Genomic DNA, 22,504 nt, shown 5'->3' with positions numbered 1-22,504 from the left:
AATAAAAGGCATCTAAAGGAGAGGTTTTTTTTGTGTGTGGACATATCTTTTAACTTTGCTTTAGTAAATAAAGAGAAGCGGAATATATGGGTCATATGGTTGTTGTAGGTTTAAGGTTTTTTGTTTTGCATTTGTGTTTAAATTCTAGTATAATTAACATACAGTGTTATATATTAGTTTCAAGTGTACAATACAGTGATTCAACAATTTTACATATTACTCATTGCTCATCACTATGAGTGTACTCTTAATCCCCTTTGCCTATTTCACCAATGCCTCACCCACCTCCCCTCTGGTAATCACCAGTTTGTTCTCTATATTAGGAGTATGTTTGTTTGTTTGTTTTTTGCTTGTCTCTTTTTTAAAAAGAGATTTTAAACTTCTTTCCCTTAAGTGGCAAAAGCGGGAATGAATGTGTAGCTGATATATAAAATGCAGAATCTTCTTTTTTCCCTAAGTCCCATCCTCAGTAAAGTCAATTCTTTAAGTGTCCATCACTGTCATGTTTTCAGGACTCAATTACTTAGCATGCTCAATGGAACTCTAGGGCAGAACTTCTAGCTCCCAAGCCAAGAGCACTAATGGAACTAAATCCACTGTTTTCTAGTCTCTACTGCCACCAGGTATTTACCACTTCTTTGATCCTATTAGATCTAAGGAAGTTAGAGGCTGTTCAGAAATCTCAACATGAGTCAGTTGCAGAGGAGGGAGTCAGGGTGCTGTGCGCCTAATGCCCTCCAACCTCTATGATACATTCCATTCAAAGGAATCCTCGGAGACTTTCAAAAAATCAGCTTGGATTCAAAATAGAGTTTGTCAGTTTATGTATCAGCTGAAAAGGAAAAAAGGAAGGCAAGAAGTCTGAAAAATAAAAATTAGCAAATAACTTAAAGTACCCCCAGGGATGAAAAAAAATTAGGAAAATTAGGAGCCAAGAAAATAAAATCAATCATGTTCCTCAAAGAAGAAAGCTCTCGGGTGGAGTGAAGGTGAGAATGTGGTATGAATCCAGGGCAATCCTGGTTTCGAGAATGCATTTAGTTGCAAATAAGAAAGAAAAAAGCTAATCTTAGTTATATATCCAATGGACTTAGAAACAAAGACATGCACAAGAAAATCAGAGAAGTCAGGCTAGTTTTTAAGTAGTTTGGATTCTGTCAAGTGCTTATGTAAATTGAAATTTGGAAGTCAGCAATTCACTAATCAAATCAACCTTAATTTGTATTATGATTTGAATGCTAAACCTTACAGACGTAGGCTGGCAGTTTTCTCTTAAATTGCTTCCTTGGAAGATTACATAAACTTTTATATTAATGATGATTTTATACCAAAATCTAAGATATCATTTATATTAAATGCAAAGACATATTAAGTATTTATAAATGCATCTTAAATGTTTACTTTGTGGCTGCATCTAAACCAAAAAATAAAGCCATTATGTTCTGCTTAACCCCATGCTGCCTACAGATGAATGTCATGGTATTTCAAATAAGTAATAATGTATAAACACTGTGTTTTTATGAAATGCATGTTAAAATTATGCCAATAAAATATCTCTATCCTGGAAGGGAAGTAAACCATTTTGATGCATGCTAGCGTCAGCCTTTACAAGGGATATTAGTCATATACTCAAATTTAGTTCTGATTATAAAACAAAAATATGCTGGAAATTCCATAAAGATCAAACTAATTAAAGTACTTAATTGCCTCTGACTAATTATGGAAATTGGCAAGCTCAGTAAGGAAACAAGTTTTTAAAAAAGAGTTTATATTTTAGGCCACAGCTTCCTTGGCTTCTTTTTCCTGGGAGTCACTTCCATCATCTCACATCTGATATTGCAAACTCTGTCCACAGAGAGTTATAAAGAGAAATGACTGCATATGCATTCACAGCTTAACTGGGACAAGCAGAAGCTATATTCTCAGACTTACAGCCAGAAGTTGCGTTGGCACTTTCCTAGACAGCTACATGTACATTAGCATGACCTCTCATTTATAAGATTTTGTTGTTGTTAAGAGAGCAATTCCTTCCATAGGACTTATTTATAGATCCCATGGCCCTTTTCATTCGAAAGGGCAAAGTGCCCAAATCAAGAAATTACAAATCCCTAGGAAATATTTGCCATGAAACAAGAGACACGATTTAGGCATACAGAAAAGAACATGGACTCTGGAGTTCAACAGACAATGGCTTTTTAAATCCAGTTCTACCGCTTAAGGAACCTGAGGAAGTTACTTAATTTCTCTTTGTCTCATTTTTGGCATTAATAAAATGCAAAAGCTAGCACCCTAGTTTGCACTGTTGTCATAATAATAAAGAAATTATAAGGTGTGTGGCTCATTTATGAAAATAGAAAGTGCCTATAAATGGTAGTTATTACATTTCATATTCAATGAAAGACAATTTTTTTCATATTATGCTTCACTACTTATTATAGGTATATAAGCAGCCATCAAGAATCGAAGAATACTCTGGGATCTTCCTGAGAGAAATTAAAATTCTGCCTTAGGAATCAAAGAGAAGCCGGGGGAAACAAAAGTGAAAATTCAGTTAGTAAGTAAATGTTCTTCTATATCCTTTAATCTTTATTTTAAATTATTTGCAGTGCCAATTTTCATATAAAATGGCAGGCTCATTCTTTACAAAAATTATATTGCATAGAACAAATTACATAGAGTATTCTAGCACATACATACTGATAATTTGAAGTCAGCAACATAATTATAAATATTCAATTTCTCCATATTCTACTAAACAAGGACATATTCCATTCAGTCTCTCTAACATTGAAAAAGTTCCCTTGCCTTCTCTTTCTCGAGCTTCTGGTCTCACCACCACCATAGAGCCCATTAGGAGCCCCTAGCAAGCAGTACCAGAAAGGCAGTTCCTTCTACTCTGCTTCAAGGTTGGCATAGAAACCCCATCGTAAGCAAGGTTGCTGTGCTAACGGTAAACTTCAAACAGCAGTGTGATTTCTGGTGTTACCTCCAGCCGGTCCCAGACACTGCCACTTAATGGCTATAAAAACATTCAGAACTGTCCATAGATGTGAAAATGTGGTGTGTGTGTGAAAGACACGAAGACATAACATCTGATTTTTGGAGTATTTGGTTATGGTATAGAAAATCACTTTATCTATATCCCCCACCTCCATCCCAAAATTACCCTACAATAGTATTGTATGAAATTTATACAAATTGATAAATGTACAAAAGTTTTGAATCCAATAAAGACACTGTTAATAAAGATGCTCTCTTTCAGGCCCTATCAATAAGTATACATTAAAATAACAAGTCTCTTTCTAAACAGTTGCTGTTGTGTTTTGTTTTTAAGTGGCTTATTGCCAATCTGTACATGAATGTCATCACTGAATGGAAGTGGTCCAAGGATTCATATCACTCCCATTAGAAGGAGAAGCTTCGATAAATCTCTAAAGCTATGGCGGTGGTCCAGTCCCTGTGCCATATGGCATTCCACCTGCCCCAAGAAGTTTTGTTAACGTCCTCTAAAGCTCCAAATAAAAATACTGAGACATAAACAATCAAGTCTGCTTTGCAGTGGGTTTTTGAGCTCTGTGTGGTAGCTGCAAAAAGTCCCCATGCTGTGCGTGTTAATGAGACCCTCCATAGGCACCATTAATACATAAAAGCAATCACCCATAACTCACAGGCCTTTTTCTTTTGACTATGTCTGACTGTGTTCATTGCATTTAGCAACTAGAAATAAAATACACTGGGAAAAATAAGTCTGGATGTCAGGAGGCATGAAGACTGAAGATCTAAAAATGACAACAAAATAAGAAAATCTATAGGTTCTAGGCATATTACGTCCAAGGATTTATTTCTAAATGAACTATGCAATTAAACATAAAAGTACATTTACATCAATATATATAAGTAAACAGCAATTACCAAAACTGAGAACTCAAACTTTGTGCATTATACTTGTAGGTCAGAACAATAGGAGACTATAATGTCCATAACCTAATGAAAAGAATAGCAAGAACATTAGAGCAAACCATATGGCATATCCCTTTTCATTATTACAAAACCACTTTTTTCATTCAAATGTTTATTTCAATGGTCCTAAGCATTTTAGATTAAATAAGAGGAGAAGTATAATCAGAAACAAGTGATTAGTGTGCCTAACTTTGTGAAAGGTAGGGAAATACATTTTAGTCCCATAATGAGGGATAAATGTATCTATCGGAATAGAAAAACATAATCCTAAATTATCTCTTATTATGTTATGAAATCTTCAAAGGTTAAATCAAGAAAATTATATGGTTCTATGATTTTTTAAAGAAATCAAGGCACTATTATGGAAAATTTTGAAAAGGTCCTAGAAGTTTGAAGAATATCTTACTACAAAAAGGTATAGCTTTTAATTTAAAAAAAAATGGAAGGTAAATTTCCACCATCATAGAGCATGTCATCACTATAGAGTTTTCCACTGTTTTCACTATATCTATCCTAATACTCTGGCATTACTGCCTTCAGGGCTGCTGCAATACAGTTCTTAACTTGGGTTTCAAGGACCCAGGGGCCCATTCACAGAATTCAGGAATATTTGTAAACATGGAAGGAAAAAAATACATACGTATTTTTGCTAACTTCTGCCTGAGCATCTCTTTCTAATATGAAGAAAAGAAAGGGAAAGAAAAGAAAGGAAAAACAACAGACATACTAGCAGTTCCTGTGACTTGGTCACCCATGTTATCTTAAAATACTATTTATTTTCAACACTACTTTATTTTCAACACAACCATGACCATGGTTATTTTTAGATCCAATGTTAAATCACATCTTTTAATATATTTAAATACAACATGAAAAAGCACATATATAGGGCATCATAAATTTTTTAATATTTTGATAAATGTATTCAATATAACTGTTTTCTCTTATAACTCTATCCTATTTCATGCATTTAAAAATTTATTCTGAGAAGGGGTCCATAGGCTACAGCCTACCTACAGGTTATATGCACACCAAAGGAGTGTACAATACAGGGATCCCTAGGTGGCTCAGCAGTTTAGCGCCTGCCTTTGTCCCAGGGCATGATCCTGGAGACCCGGGATCGAGTCTCACATCAGGTTCCCTGCATGGAGCCTGCTTCTCCCTTTGCCTGTGTCTCTGCCTCTCTCTCTCTCTCTCTCTCTCTCTCTTTCTCTCTCTCTCTCCCTATGTCTCTCACAAATAAATAAATAAAATCTTAATAAAAAGAGGAGTGTACAATACAAAAAAGGGGTGCCAATTATCATTTTTAAAGGAAACACCACACAAATAGATAGTGATGCCAATGTATAAGCATGTGCTTCTGGCACATGACAGTCACAACACTTGGAACTACCGCTATCAGATTACTCATTCCCTCTTGCCTACTTAGGCCTTCTTTGTTCCTCTTTTCTGTCTAGTACATATGTGAATATCATTCTGCTTCATTGTTTTAAGCTTCCAGGACTGTATCTCAACGTTTATCAGAAGACTGATGAGAAAATTAATTTCAATATATAACCTAAGGATGGTTCTTACTGCCCCATTTTTCAATAGTCTCTTGGATTCATAAATTAAGGATGGGGTCAGACTGAAACAACACTGGGAAGAGCCACATTTGTTTTTTGAAAATCTCTCCCCACTGTTTTCTGTAACTTTCCCCCTTCTTCTTCTTCTTCTTTTTTTTTTTTTTTTTAAAGTTTTAATACCTTCCCATCTCCCCAGTACAGTATAAATTAGTCCACTTGGTTCTGGGAGTAGAATTAGTAGTAGGCTCTTTTCTTCCCCAAATGAGTATACCTTTACACACACACACACACACACACACACACACACAAAAAAAAAAAAAACCTCAAAAAGTCTGGGTAAAACATAAGTACACATCAATGTTGTCTAGAACAACTGAACACACATGATGTGTGGCACAAAATGATGTCAAAGGGAGTAAGATGGAGTCACTCCCTGTGCACCGAGTCACTAGCCTCTGCACGCAGGGGAATTAGGTCCTTACTCTTCTGGTCAAAAGGGTTATTACCCCTTCCAGCAGTGAGTCTCAGCAGAGGAAAGGCATGGGCATTGTGGCGGGGGGGGGGGGATGGGGGGGCGGAGGGTACTGCGGCTATAGGTGACCATCAGCTCCCTTTCAGAATCAAAGTAATCTAATCCTGCCACTTAGCAAGAGTACCTAGACTTCCAGGCAACATGACCCAAGCTAAAGTTACGCACTAACCTTTTTAAAAGAGTGTGAATAAAAGCCATTTACATGCTTACATCCCAAAGTGCTGGGGCAGGCATTCAAAATAATAATGTAATTATTATATTATAATAATTAGTTTTGACTTCACTTATAGTATGAAGCCTGCTGGGAATGAGACAAGATAGAATACTGTGCCTAGCACATATGCTCTTAACAATTATTTGTTGAGTGAGTGAATGAATGCTGCATTCAATAGGACAAGATAGAAGAGAATGGTTTACACATCAGTCAAGATTATATTGTAAATCATCATCATTACAGCAAACACTTAGAAAGAGCTTATTACATGGCAGGTATTGTTTTAGTGCTTTATAAATACTAATTCACTTAAATATTTTCATCTTTAAAAATTTACACAAGAAGCATTTGAAGCACAAAGATCTGGAATCCTCTGCCTAAAATCACTGTTGTAGTAACTACGGATTTTGGGATCAAATCCAGGCAGGTTGGCTCCAGAGTCTGAAGGCCTCAACCCTTTACCATACTGCCATGTGTGAATAAGGTTTACATCTATAGTGATGATATTGCTTTGAAAAGGAAAAATTATTATTTTCTTAAGAAACAGCATTGGAGAAGGTGGAAATCAGGTTTAGACGTGTTAGAGAAGGCAAGATTTTAGTTGGAAGGGTTGGGACCTGCCAGACAGGGTCTGAAGAGCACAAAGTCCAGGCTTGTCTTCCCTTGCCAGCTTCTACTACTCTTGCTCCCTTTATTGCCTGACAGCCTCAGTTGCACTATGACTTAAATTCCCTGTTGCTCTTTTAACAAGGGCTTCATAAAGATTGTATGCCACATGTTTCAGGTCAATGCATAGTACTCAGTAGAGGGCTCTGCCTGTCGTAGCTGGATCTTTTAGTTTAAGGAAAGAATTGTTTTGTCCTGGGAGGAACCAGGAGTCAAATTCCCAGTGAAATAGTCAGGCACATGTGCATGATAGGAAGAGACCCAGACCATGACCACTTGACAAATTTGGCATTACTGATCACCCCAAAAGAGGGATATTTATGTCATTATACACACTAGCTTGTTATTTAGCTATTAACCCTCAAGAAAACCACTTCTTATTCAATAGAGAGATCTCCTACCTAATAAGATATTCTTTAAAACTTTATTTATTGGGGTTGGGGGCCAGGGCACAAGTCTGAGGGAGGGGGTGGGGCAATGGAAGAGGGAGAGACAGACTCCCTGCTGAGCAAGGGGCCCAATGTGGAGCTCAATCTCAGGACCCCATGATCTCAGGATCATGACCTGAGCTAAAGGCAGACGCTTAACTGACTGAACCACCCAGGTGCTCCCCTAATAAGATATTTTTAAGCCAAGGACCTTATCTCAACTGTCTGATTTCATGTCAGGTCAGACCTACAAAAAACTGCCTATTAAAAAAAAAAGTTTCTCTTGTTCAAGCACCATTCCAGCATGATGTTTATACAGTGCCATGCTACTAACAAAGCACTTTGAAATATGGACTGGGGGACCGATAGGCAAATATACACAAGATGGTAAAGAAAGATGAGCAGATGTACAGATAGAAATCCAGTAGAAACCAGCTAGAAGTCCTTTACCAGTAAACCTAAGAGGTAAGTACTTTCTACTAACATCAGCCAGCTATGCTAATCACACTGACAAGGAGAATGGTGGAGAGAAAATTGCCCTCAAGTAGCAAACGGAAGCGAACTCTAGAGAATGGTCTATGTGCACCAGAAGCTGAAGTGTGCTACTTAGGAAAACATGAGAAAATTGACATTTACTGTGGCCATTCTCCAATCAAGGCTCTATAGGATTCCATTCCTTGAAATCAAAGGTTTCAGTCACAATAATGAAAACAATTAGGGATGGATGAAAAAAGAGAGGACGTGGTCTCACAAGCAGAAGCTTTGCCTCTGTGGTCCCAGAGGTTTGAGAGTACTCTGTATCAATTAAAACCATTGAAAGATATCAATGCTTTCAGGGAACCTACCCTTTTATAATTTAAGAAAAAGAAGGAAAGAAATACTACTAGGGCCTACCCGAAAGGAAATTAACTAGACATTAATGACTATACTAATGCTTAATAAGTATGGCAGTTATCTTCTCAAGAGCTTTCCTTTAATGTTTTTGTGCTCTACTCATGGATTTTCCTTTAACTTTTCTGTCACTCATAACCCAAGTACAGAAAGTAAGAGAAAAAAGAAAGATGTACTGGTCCACATTCTCCTAAACTACAAATACTAAAGAAACTATGCATCCCTCAGCAAAGAACTAGGACAAAGATGAAGGTAAGAGAATAAGGATGCTATTTTTAATACAGTGAAGTTTCAGAGAACTGCAATTCTTTATAGCTTTTATGATCTTGAACTCACTTGGCTTGAGGTTATTTCTCCACCTCCAATCCACCCCAGTGATGGAGAGTAGAAGGGCTGGGTGGGGGCTTGGCGGGGGGGGGGGGGGTGGAGGCAGGTGCAAGCAGGAAGACTTACTATATCTTTTAAGAGGAAAGAATGTCTTTCCTCGTCTAAATGCTTGTTCAAGCAAACTGCTACCATAGATTAGCCCTAATATATCAGTTCCAGTATAATAAAGTTTTGTTTACAGGACAATCCTATATGTTTTGGCGGGTGGGGGGGATTGCAGTATATGTGTATATTCATGAGATAATTTCAAGTTGTATTACCAGCACAAATTAAAGTGGCCAGTTGTCAGCATATCAAAATAAATAATGATGAGAAAACTGTCTACAGATACACATTATAAAGCATCATCACACACCATTTTTTACACTAAATTAAATGTCTGGCCAATAGCTAAAATCACTGATCATGGAGCTGGTAGGTGTATGCTTTATCATTTCCTTTTATTTCCAGGGCAGCATGATGGTTATTATTTTTTATTCCTCTAAGCTTTCTAGCTACTCACTCTATTTTTCATGTTCAAGGTAAACAATGACATCCAAGAAAAAACAAGGCTTTCGCTGATTTCACTAGTCCTTCAGGCTTCAGTTTGAAATTAAATCTAGCATTACCATATCACTGAATTCAAATTATAGAGCTCCTTCATTTGTCATCAAATACACTTTAGACTCAACAAAAGTAAAAATTATTTGCTTTGCATAAAATATGTTATATATATAATACAAAATACAGGACTGTAGAAAATATTTCACTCTTTTATACACTAATAGAACAAACAGAAAAGCTAGGTAGAGAGGAGAGGCTAAAAGTGGTTCAAAGGATGGGCACTGAAGTCAGTCACACTCAGGAGCAAATTCTTTTATAGATGTGTCACCAATAATATGTGACCCTGGGCAGGTGGCCATCTCTGGAGCCCTGCTTTCCTCAATAGTCTGGCTTCAAAAGCCACACTCTTTTACCACTATGGGCATACTGTTTCTCTATATAAAACAAGATTATTCATCTCTGTAGGTGGGTAGGCACACAGGTATCTGTGTATATCGTTATATAATGTAAATCAGTCTCATCACGTTCATGACTAAGCAGTTTGACTATCTAGAGTGTGACTCTAAGGAAAAAGAGCTTCCCAAGTTTGACAGTCATCCTAGTGACCCAAATGAGAATACATGTATAACACCTAATAGAAAGTCTGACACAGCAAACATCAATTATGCTACTTTCTTTCCCTTAGAGCAAGCTTTGAAGAATAGAAATGCATTGACCACCGCATATCTGAACTAGGAGGTAATAGAATGTTCCAGGGATGGCAAGGGTAAGAAGGAATAAAGGCATACAGTCTTGTTCACCACTTCTTCCAAGGCCGGCGTGACTTACCAGGTTTCCAGTTTAACAAAGTTAAATGACTTAATACAGGCCACAGTACATTACTTTGCATTTTGAATGATTTCCTTTTTTTAATTAATATTCTTTGCAGTGTTCCTCCCCCAAACTGCAGGTTAGAAAACTAAGGCAAAAAATAGATTCACTATTTTACTTAGCCTCACAAAACAATTTAAATTCCATTACTGCATGTAAAATGCATTCGTTACATCACAGTTACATTTGCTAACAGAACACTTCTAGAAATATAGTCAAAAACTGCAGCTAGGTAAGATGTTGCTGTTTAAATGCACACGCGCACACACACACACACACACACACACACACACACCTGTATGCTCTTACTTCCAAACAAACTGCGTTGACTGAACCTGACTTTTAATGTACTATTAAAAGTAATTCCTGTGAAGGCAAATAACTTTATATTCCTTCCTCCTGACTTGGAAGTATTTTAGGTTAGTAGCACAATCCAGTTCCTAAAGTAAGATGATTCTAGCATTTTTTACTCTCAAACACGTCTTGGGACTAGTGAGTGCCTTTAGAAAATGAAGTCAGGCCAAACAAAAATTGAACTTCTATGAGCTAAGCAAGAAAACCTTTTCGAAAAGGGCACTTTGCATTTTACATCCTTTCTGTACACATCTCTCCCCCCACCACCCTGCCCTCATTCTCCATCTCTGTTTAGGGATGAAAGCATTCATTCCCCAAAGAAGGCTATGTGGCACTATTTCTACATCAGGAACAATGTGGGAGAAGCAGTTGAAGGGGGCTGCTCACAGAGGCAGGGGAGGGGGGTAGCTACATGGAAATCTAGATTTACCGAGATTGGACAGAAGGCAACTGGAGCAAACAGAAGTTACGTTTACACAGAACAACCTGATCAACTATATATCCAAGTGGAGGAAGTAATTTTCTCCCAGACTTACCGAGAAACCAATAAAATCAGAATACAACAATGAATTTTTAAAACCTTCATCAACCACCATCAGATTACCTTATGCATTGAAAATAATTATAAGGTCCCATTCCCCGTATATTAAAGGCAAAAGCAATTTTTTTTCTTATTTAAGTAGGCTCCACACCCAGCATGGAGCCCAACACAGGGCTTGAACTCTCGACCCTGAGATCAAGACCTGAGCTGAGACTGCAGGTGCCCCAGAGGCAAATATTTTTTAAATAAAAACACTACACTATAACATAAGTATAAGCAACTCCAACAAAGTTCTTTGTTTCCTGTGATAACTTTTAAAAATATCCTATGCAAATTTCCTTAAAAAAATTGTATTTTTGTTTCTCTTTCCCTGGGTTTGTATTTAGTCTGCAAATTGAAAAATCTAAAACTGCCACCATCACTAATTGCTTTTCTTCCTATGTCTTCCAAAAAAATATTAAATATTTTAAGATGTAAAATATTTAGTTTAAATAAAAGTGCATGAATTGTTTGTTTTGAAAGAGAGAAGTCTTGATTCTAGCTGACACCAGATATAAATCAGTAAAGGGTTGGGAACATACCAAGTTTGGAGTGCCTGGTCCATCCAGATGGAGCTGCAAGTCTAGAGCTCAAGAGAAATTTGGATGGGAGCTCTGGATTTGGGAGTCATATGCACAGTTTAATCAAGGAAAGTGGATGACTGCCCAAGAGGGTGCGAAGAGTAAAAAGAGAAGATCAAATACAGAGCTCAAGTGAATAGCCACTTTTTTGAGCAGGATAAAGACAGAAGAAACAGCTAAGACTGAAAACAAGTCACAGAGGTAAGAAAACCGAGTCACAGCTCATGAGGCAAGGGAGGAGTTTGGAGAGGGGAATAGCTAACCATGTAGACTGGGCAGCGATCAAACACCGGAGGAGAGGCTGAGTTTGGCAATCTGAAGTCCATGGCAACCTCACTGAGCTGTGCTTCAGGAGAATGGATGACTTGGGCAGAAGCCAGGCTTCAGTGCATGGAGTGTTAATAGGAAATGCATAAATAGACACGCTGAGTAAAAACAACCATTTAAAGATGGAAAAAATAAAGATGGAAGAAAAAAGAAAATGGAAAAATTTGAGGGGAAAAATTTAAGGTTTTCTTGCTTAGCTTATAGAGTCCCTGGTCTGAGGGACTCCCCCCCCCCTTTCTTCTTCTTTTTGAATGATTTAGCCTACTTGAGGGCTCTCAGGAGAAAAAAAAATAAAATACAGAAGAAAGTTAATAGGAAGCAGACAGTGATAGAAGAGCACAGGTGGAAGCTTTGCTCTCTGAAGTGAATTCAAATGCCTTTCTCCCACTCCAGCAGTAGGGTAAGAATGAATGAGTGGATAAACAAATCCAAAGGTACAGTAAAAATAAAACTGGGAGAATTTATGTCCAGGGATAGAAAAGGGGTGGTAGAGATTTGTAATAAAAAACTTAGAAATGCTCTTAAAAACAATAAAACACTGAGCACCCATCCCCAGCTTTTTTAAAAGAAAAGATAGTTCTCATTTCTCCCAGCTTTTATAATCCTCAGTGGTGATTATTTCAGAGTAAGAAATGGAGGGGTGCTAATATGGTCCTTGCATGGGGGGTCCTCAATACCCAGAGATCTTGACTAGAGCATGTTTGGGATTAGGTTGGTAAAAGCCTTCTCATCTGAGTGAGCAATGACTTAGAGATCAATAGGGAATTTCCTAGTAAATAGATTGTTCGGTAAACCTAGTTAAGAGATTCTAGATGGGTTAGCCAGTAGCACCCTCAGAAGAGTGTAATTTAGATCCCTTTTGACATAACTTATTTGTACGTATTATTTTACATTACAACACTTACTCTGACCACACTATAGGTCTGCTTGGCATTATTTAAACTGTATCTCACCCATTCATTGTCTGTGAATCTTCAAGGCTATGTCCCATGTGTGTTTTTAAACTATTACTGATTTCTTGAAATTTCTCTCTTCCTTCATGTCAGTCCATTTTTAATTCAGTACTCAAGAGGCTAACTTACTTAGAAAGTCTCAGCTGTCTCTTTGGGATTTAGCAGTTACACCATGGCCTGGATAGATGGCACAAAGTCCACACAGAACCTCTACTTGACATCGCCTTACACACTGCTCTCCCTGCACATGCAGGCAGGTCTGTGAGCGCCTCCAGAGAAGGCTCCAGACATTTTCAGCTTTCTAGCCTCTCAGCGGCTAACACAGGCACTTGCTCCTTGCAGCTGTTTGGTAACATTAAATGAGCTGAGTACTGTTCCCCTTGCACATTTAGTATTCTTTCAATATTGGAATAAACATTTCCTTAATTCCAGTCTACCTGTGATAGCCATTACTGTTCTGCTCTGTTAACGCTCTTATTTATCCAGCTTCAAGCAGAGCCTCTGGGAAGGATTCCTGAGATCCCCAGCAGAATCAATCTCTCCTTTGTACCCCTACATCTGTTTATAATAGGTGCTACTACATATCATAATTATTTTTTAATGCTCTTTCCCTTTTAATACCTTTGAACTCCATTATCTTTTCTATCACCATATCTACTGCCTGGCACAATGTCTAGTACACAGCAAGTCCAAATAAATGTTTGCAAATGATTAGCACTTCCTCACTTTTCAATAAATCTATTTGTAGCTAATAAAAATATTAATTGGTATTTGTTTCTAGAAGAAAGGAAACACCTGAAACATAGTATTTCCTTCATAAAATTTCTTTTATAAATTATTCTCACCAACTCTGTGAGGTAAGCACATTTGCCACTATTTCCAACCTTATATTACAAATTGCAAAACCACTTACACAGAACATACCTGCCTAGCTCCAGTCAGTATCAGCTTCTATAATTACATTTAGCATGCAGACATCAAATAGTTTACTTTGCTGTACACTTAGGTTATTCCAAAAAAACTGCAATAAAACATTTTTCACTTATTTTCAGAGGTTCTATTGCCTCAGCAGGAATATATTATTAATATCTTTTATAGGTCTAACAATCTTTGAATAATGCATTTTAGTGAATTATTGAAAAAGAATAAATTATTTTAAAGTAACACAAAATTGCCAATGTTTGGTATGTTATTTAATATGTTAGTTTCTAAAGGTGTAATAGACATTACTTAAAACTGACGTGGTCAGGTATAGGAAAGATGTACCCAAGTAATAGATTTTTGGCTTCCATTTACACTTACATGGAATTACAAAGATTTTATTAAATATTTGGATTAACACCATTTACTCTCATTTAAGGACAGTGGAAACCTAAATCTCATTAGTATCTTTGGAAGATGGGATGAGAGGCTAGAAACAATTTTTTTTAATTTTTTTTTAATTTTTTTTTTCAATTTTTTTTTTTTTTAACTTATCAGTTCTGCTTCAAGTGATGCAAGTTTCTATGATCTAATTACACACTGGACTGACATTATCAATTGCTTCTGAAGACTAATTTCACAAAAGCATACAGTTGCAAGGAATAAAAATGAGACAGGCTGGGAGAATAGGAGAGACAACACTAGTGCCTCCTATATCCAAAGTAAAGAATCAATATAGTAAAAATCCAGTATAAAATTGCAATTGCATCACTCCACCAATTACTACACTACCTTTTTATTGTGTAAGAATTTTAGTATGAAGGTATTTTCATTTTTAAAAATAGACACATATAAATAGTTTTCTGAAGGCCTATTATGTGACCAAGTCCTTCCTCAGGATGCTTTACATGTTATCTCCTTTATTTTCATTTAATTACCCAACGAGAACTTTTTCACAAGTATATATGATTTTAAAATTCCTATTCCTTTCAGAACATTATAGATTTAATGTTTAGAAATTATCAGAAGAATACAAAATAAATTAAAAGCAACATACTCAGAACAGTTTATCTGAGGTCTCTCCAAATCTACAAATTTGCTTTGGCAATATGAACAAAACACTGCAATGTGCAGTCAAATTTAATTTTTCAAACCATGTTTAATTATGGCAGTACAAAAACTAAACAATCAAGATAATTAATCTTGTAGAATGAAGTAAATGTTTACATTGTTCACTCAAAAGAACAAAATGCATTGCAGTAGTAATCTTTTTACACAGCACCACACAAGTGAAGCATTGCCTTGCTCTTCATTTTAAGAATCAAACCATAAAATCAAACTAAGGGGAAAAAGTTCAATGAAATGACCCATTCAGCACTAGAAGTTTTAAAATTAAACAATGTGGCACTTTTCCCTACAGTTTTTTTTACAATCATTGTAAATATTAGAGGACGATGAATTTTCATTCAAAAAAAAGTTGTCGAGGACACCAAAAGAATGGTCTCATATTATTGTTTTCTAAGTAAATGTGTACTTTTTATAAAAAAGCCTTCCAGTTTTAAAAGCAATACCTGCTCATTGAAAAAGAAAGAAGGAGAGACAAGGAGAAAGAAAAAAAAGAAAAATCAAAGCAGTGTACAGAAAGAGAAGATGAATATATGAAAATGTAAATCCTTCTCATTTTTCCTTAGTTTCTTTCTTCAGAAGTAACATTGTTAATGGTTCCTTGGAAATTAAAAGAAAAAAATCCTCTCTATATATGTTTGTTACTCATGTATCTATATAGCTTTGTCTATGCATAAATCACTCATACTATTTGCATTTTACATTTTACTTATTTTACTCATTCATGTATCTTAGACATCTCTGGTGGTACACCCAAAACTCTCTTATTGGTTTTCATAGCTGTGTAGTATTTCACTGAAGTAGTATTTCACAATTTATTTTATTCCTATGAGGTTGGTTCCAGATTTTCACTATTACAATGCTGCCCTAAACTTCCTAAAGTTTCTAGATTTCACACAGACTTCTTGAGATGATGATATATGATTTTACATGCCCTGAGGCTTAAAAATACTGAAAATGTTGAGGAAATAAAAACAGCAACTGTCATCAAGGTCGAGTAAGCCAATCAATTACTTTGTAAATAAACTAAGTATTTATAGGAAAATAATTCTCAGAGCAATATGGCTAATTTCTGACAAAGCAATCTTCATACGTCCTTAAAAAGGTAAACAAAGATAAACAAAATTGTAGCACTGGGCTTCAACAGACTGAAGTGGAATATACCATCAGTTAAAAATGAAATATGAGCACCAATTCAACAAACCTTAAGGGAGGGATCAACTAGAAGGATGGAAAAAACAATAATGTTTAAAAACTCACCAGAAGTAGAGCTTTACTCAGTACCATTACATTCTATCAAATGATAAATTGGCCCAATTCTAATGCTGAAATTGCAGTCTCAAAAATCTAAAGTAATTTTCTTCCCTGGAAATTTCCTGAACACAAAGCCACTGCTTTCAAATTAAAAGATTCTTCATACTTTGGAATTGCCACACATTAGTAGGGATTTAGAGGCAAATATCTGCCTTACAGTAACAAAAGTAACCAACAAGAAGGAAAAATGCTGACTGAATATAATTTTGAAACCAGTAGACAGATGACATTGCATAGTGTAATAGAGATTATGTGGATAAGTCAATTTTAGGGATACTTAGGTTGTAATTAAAATTTTTCTCCAATAATTCCAAAGCATTTTGAGATAAGTATTCTTTTCTTGTCCTCCAGGAAGAATGCAATTACAGGAGGATAAACAAAGCCCTCTTTTTGCTCATTTTATTAAAAGAAGAAGAGGATGAAGAAGGAAGGGGAAAAGAGGGAGGAGGAGAAGAAGAATAAGGAGACAATAATGTTCTCTCTACTCTTTATAAACTTGCTGAAGGTTTGGCCTGACATGATGATTCTTCTAAATACAGCTCCAGACCCACCCACAGAATCATATAATACAGTGAGTGAGAACATGGGTCAGAAAGGTCGGGTTCATATCCTTGGTTCAACCACTCAATGGCAGAGTAACTTCAGGCAAGTTCTCTCTGAGCCTTGTTTTCCTAACTTGTACAAGTAGTTATTAACTCATAGGATCGCTGTGTGGCTTAATTGAGATAACAAACTCAAAGTGACAGTGCTGGGTCACTCTGGTTAACTGCAGCTCATTATGAAACAGTGATGCTTCCACTTCACATGTAGCTTATGCAGGAACCAGACCAGAATTGACAAGTATTCCCTAACTATGCATTGTAGATTTTTGCCATTATTCTTACCACTTCCTCTATAATCAATTATTTTTCCTCCATCATCAACTACCATAATTTTATCTTTTGTTGACACTTCTGCAAATGCATGGCATAAAAGCCTCCCCTCCGCCCCCCACTCCCACCCAGTCCTCATTTGTTATTGGAACCCAGTCACTGTAGGATCTTGTGTTCCCGTAATACTTATATCTGTCCTTATAGTTCTATGTCTTTGTCATATTTTTTCTCTTTAGACTATAAGATCCTTGAGAGTACACTCTTACTTATTTTTGTAACCTCTTCAATACTTTTCATGTTGGGCCCAACTACTGAAGTGAATGTTTGAGAAGAGAATATGTGCTTTTCCAGAAGTATGTACAAACTGGCAGAGATCTGAAAAAGTATGTTTTAGCTCTCCATGTCCTCCCGCAATGTGGTCCAAATTCCACCGAACGTGACAAACATGTTAGTCATTGTGTCTTGGAATTACAGTTCCCTAGTTTTCTTGGTGATATAATTTTTGCCCATTTCTCCCATGATTTTGCATTTATTTATATATGGAATGTGTTTCAAGAAAAGAATTAGAATAAACACATGCTCTGCCACCATTTCCAGAAATCTTGCCTTATTTTCTAAATAAATCGATATGTCTACTAATTAAAATACTTCAATTCTCTCATTTTTTAAAAGATCTTATTTATTTATCTTAAAGAGCGAGAGTGAAAGCATGAGGGGGAAGAAGCAGAAGGAGAGGGACAAGCAGACTGCGTGTACTAAACACAGAGCCCAATGGGAGGCTCAAACCCAAGACCCTGAGATCACAACCTGAGCCAAAATAAAAAGTCAGACACTTAACCAAATGAGCGATGCAGCACCGCCCTCCCCCCCAATTCTCTCATTTAAACATCCAAGAATCTCTTTTTTAAGCTGCTTGATTCTAAAACTAAGTACTCTTACTTAGAGTCGATTGGCCAACTTACCTATCATTTTACCTGGTTTCTTTTTCTACTTTAAAATCACTATCACCAATACAACCACAGTCAACTAAAATAATACAGAAATAGGTGCATGGAATATGTAAAATAGAATCAAATATCAAATGTGTAGAAGTTGAAAGTGCTGAAAAGCAGTCTGAGGCTAAAAGGAAATGATTCTCCTTTAACACACTAAAAATATTACTGTATCTGAAAGGAGGAAAAAAAGGCTAATTAATGTTAATCACTAGAATGTTATTATCCCGCAACAATGTTAATCTATATAATCTGACTTCAGTAAGAAGTTTACAGAATGATAGATTGATGTAACACACCAATTAGTGGGAGCATAAGCTTTATCCTTCATGATTGTTCTTTTTCTTGAAGGAACTTTAAGTAATTTACTATTGTTATTAACCTGATTGGGGTGCATTTTCATCAGAAGCTGCAAACTCTGCTAAAATAAAAATTCTAAACTTATAACATGAATGGGTGTCCTTTAGGGATCATGTTAAAACCACCAACTTCATTTCAGTAGATAGCTGATCCCACATAAAGTAGGTTGCTAGACAAAGTGTCACTGGTTTACCTCTAAATGATCCAGTCTCTTCAGGAAACGGGGTGTAGTTTTAATAAAATGGGACTCATAAGTTTTTATTACATTTATAATGAATGCTTTTCAGTTTTATAGGCTCTTTGAAGGAGCAATTTAGTTTCTCTATTAAAACATGACTTTATATCTTTCACAACTCTCAGGTTTCAATTTTATGTTGCTACCACTCTAAATATAAATGAAGATATTGAAGTTTTAATAAAGGTATAGAGTTATTTTCGCCGACGTGTATGGGATGCAAGCTTACAAAATCACGGGGAAAAGTACAGAAGATTAAAATCTTTCTAATCTGATTCCTTCTATATCCTTTCCATCATACAAAACCTCTCAAAACCAATCAATGGTTATATCAAGATATATAACATATTTAGATATTAATAAAACAGGATTTGTGATATTGCCTTTTCAGAATAAAGTATAATAAAATCCTTTTACATTGACTTATTGGTGCAGTAGAGAGTGTAACACTGTTTAATTTAACTTGGAGGATCTTTAATCAGTCCTTTTATTATACCTAGCACATCCATATAAAATTGTCAGATAGACTCGCTTTATTTACACCATCAAAGTCAAAGCCAAGCTCAAGAGCAGGGATTATGACAAATGAACTAACGACAAATATAGGCAATTAGGTTTGTTTACTTTCCCAACTAAAGAACCCCATTATAAACTCAGTCCCTACTTAAGGAACTGATATTAAAGAAGTAAAGCAGGCCCATGAAAAACTCACTATCTGCTAGAGAAAAGGGAGAAACAGATACATAACCATCTGTAATCTGTTGTGATATGGCTATAATAGGAATCTGTATCTAGAATAGATAATGCAGAGCAGTAGTAGGGCCAGAGGAAGAGCAACCAACCCTGCCTAGCAGAGAAAAGACTTCATGGAAGTGCTGCTTCATGCAGAACTTGAAAGATTACTAGGAGTTCGTCAAACAGATTAAAGCTACAAAGGCTTTGTAAACAATAAGAGGAACCCACACATGATGGCTAGTCAAATTTAGTATGACCACACAAATTAAGATTTTAATTCTTTCTTGGTTCAATAATAATCTCAACAAAAATATAGTATTATGGTTAGAAAACAAGGAAATTTTTACCATATGCTTTTAGATTAAGTCTTCCACAAAGGCAAATTCAGATCCTATTCATACAATCATGATTCCCATTTTAGCTTGTTCAGGTATTTGGGAACAATTTATCTGTTCTCTTGAGAAAGTCGTATAAAAAATCTAGCATCACACACATATGTTTGGAGGGCCCAAATACATCTTTAAAAACACAACTCTTCTTTAAATGGAAATGCAAAGCATGCCTACATCCTACAGCTATATAATGAAAATCAATGTGTTGTCCCCAACTGACATTTATCATATCAAATCCACAGGCAATTGCCTCAATTTCAGGAATGCAATCTTTATGCAATTTTTAGAGAATTACACTCTACCCAAACTATGTGAAAAACTAGATACCAATCTCAAAGCACATCTTTCAAGAAGCAGCTTCTTTACTTGACTAAACATATTTCAAATGTTGTAATAAATATATCACTCCTAGGGATGCCTGGGTGGCTCAGCAGTTGAGCCTTTGGCTCAGGGCATGATCCTGGAGTCTGGGGATGGAATCCACATTGGACACCCTGCAATGAGCCTACATCTCCCTCTGCCTATGTCTCTGCCTCTCTCTGTGTCTTTCATAAATAAAATAAATAAAATCTTTAAATAAATAAATAACTCCTAAGATAAGAATTGAGAAACAATTAGAAGTCCAATGAAGGATTTCTTTTTCCTTTAATTTGCACGATCCCCACTCTTGGAAGAAAACATCAGTGCAATTAAAATTTACTAACGTAACTTAAATTTGCCTCGAAAAGGAAACTATCAACTGGAGTGCTGGCCCCTACGTCTACCTTACTAACAATTCTCTGATGACAAGTTTCAAGAATCAAAAATAACTGCACTTGTCATGCACTCAGAGCTTCCTGTCATGTAGAATTCATTGTCAGAGAAGTGTCTTCCTTTCTCCCATGGAAGCCTATCATTTAAACTGATTCTACTCCAAATATACCCAGAGGGGCAAAGATGAGTGTCCTCACAGTTAGTTTCACTCATGAACCCAGGCAGCGATTCAAGTGCCTCTTCTTTGTTCTAGGTGGCTGTGCTCTAATGATCGACAGTAAAGAGGATATGTAGAATTGACTTTTCACAGAGACTGGTTGAAACAGTGCTAAAAAATAGCATCAAAGGAAAACATTACCTGAGCAGGAAGGGAGTTTGGGAAAATGGACTAGTTCTCTTTAGGAATGGGATGAAGAGATAATGAGCGATTTTACTCAATGAACTCTAGGTGACCCAATACTGATTGATTAGTAGAGTAGAAATGGAGGTGAGTGTGCATGCGACGTTGGGGATTTGTAGACAGCTGACCACCTAAAATTCTTGGAAAATGGTGGATGGACACAACCAGGTGAGCAAGACACAAAGAAATCTGTAAGTGCCCACCATATTGGGAGACCAAGTAGAGATGACTTGAGAGGTAGTTCTCAGCCCCAAATTACAAACACTGATAATCATGGGAAAGTAATCTAGACCCTTATAAAAAGTCCATTTTGCTATCTAGAAAATCAGCAGTAAAAATTAAAAGCTGCCAAAATAGAAATATATATTCAGAGATATCAGAAAAAAGGAAATGACTAATATTTAAAGGGATATTTCATTTAAGATGAATTGATTCATGAAACCAATGCTTCTGTAGAAAGAGCTCAATCACCTTAAGAAGCAAAGCATAAGTTTTGTGTTGTTTTGACTACATTTTTTTAATTTTTTTTTTTTAACTGAAGCTACCCTATACGTCAGGCATTCTTCTTGGAAACAGGATACAGTGGTACACATAACAGATATACATTAGTGCTTTTGCAGTTTTGATTCTAATAGAGGAGACAGACAATAAGCCAATAAGAAAAATATACAGTAAGTCAGATGATAGTGGTGGTATAAAGCAAAATAAAGAAGCCAGGAAGATAGGGAATTGGGGGGGAAGATGTTACTTTAAATAAGATGGTAAGGGAAGGCAAGATACATATTTTTAAAGAAAATAAGCAATAATGTTTGGGAAAGAATAGGGATTACATTACACTTTCAAAAGTAAATGTTTTGTTTTGTTTGTAATTAAAACTGGAGGAGCAAAAAAAAAAAAATGCAAAAAATTAAGATTCCAGTGTCATCTGCCACTGGCTCTGTCACTGTCAAACATGTAAAATAATGTATCTCTGGCTCCCTCTTTTTCCATTTCCTGGAAGGAGGGGCATGGATCTGATACAAAGGACCCTAAACACTAAAAGGATCCTCAGGATATCATCCCCAACATTCAGTAGCAGAGCAACGTAATCCCCTCAAAATAGTTCCCGATTGAAAAAAAAAAATCACTGAAATTTAAAACTTCTCATGGAAACAATTTCCTTGTCTTGGGATCACATTACACTGCTTACCTTTGTAAGAGCTTTGTTAGGAATAAGTTTAAAATAGTTACTTTATTAATACAAAGAATCTACCCACTATAGAACTGCTGAATAGACCAGAAGCACTGATCAGTCATGCTCCTAAGTCTATCCATCCTAATCTATACTCAGAAAGGAAATAAATCTCACTTTAAAATAGTCATCTATCACCTTTTACAAGATCTGCATTTTAAAATGTTATTCTACAATAATATCATTTCTCTAGTGGGTGAGAAATTATTATGTCCTGTCCAAGAATGTTTCAATGACTGAGACAAATCCTGCTGCAAGTAGCTTTGAAAATACTTTCCAGAGTCCACCGTGTGCATTGATGCAAATGTCTCATAAGAGGCATC

The 22,504-nt window shown here is 36.1% G+C and overlaps 1 protein-coding gene and 1 long non-coding RNA gene across 10 annotated transcripts in view; one reads left to right on the top strand and one right to left on the bottom strand.

Annotated features, from left to right (window-relative positions):
• IMMP2L (inner mitochondrial membrane peptidase subunit 2) overlaps positions 1 to 22,504 on the bottom strand; it is an 847,197-nt gene that overhangs the window by 498,272 nt on the left and 326,421 nt on the right. The gene's annotated exons all lie outside the window — the stretch shown is intronic.
• Positions 1 to 22,504, top strand: part of LOC140608651 (uncharacterized) — a 52,733-nt gene that overhangs the window by 6,611 nt on the left and 23,618 nt on the right. Inside the window, exons 2-6 of one of the 4 annotated variants that reach the window (XR_012010613.1) lie at positions 2,439 to 2,554; positions 8,401 to 8,508; positions 9,872 to 9,952; positions 16,563 to 16,782; positions 17,320 to 17,683. This is a non-coding gene — a long non-coding RNA (uncharacterized lncRNA). Of the gene's footprint in view, positions 1 to 2,438; positions 2,555 to 8,400; positions 8,509 to 9,871; positions 9,953 to 16,562; positions 17,684 to 22,504 lie in introns of those variants that run through there. The other 3 variants (XR_012010614.1, XR_012010615.1, XR_012010612.1) reach the window with 3 other exon arrangements.

The sequence above is a fragment of the Canis lupus genome, chromosome 18 (assembly GCF_048164855.1).
Source record: "Canis lupus baileyi chromosome 18, mCanLup2.hap1, whole genome shotgun sequence".
Taxonomy (NCBI): Eukaryota; Metazoa; Chordata; class Mammalia; order Carnivora; family Canidae; genus Canis; species Canis lupus.
The sequence above is the reverse complement of the archived record's forward strand: the minus strand, read 5'-3'. Positions and strand labels throughout refer to the sequence as shown.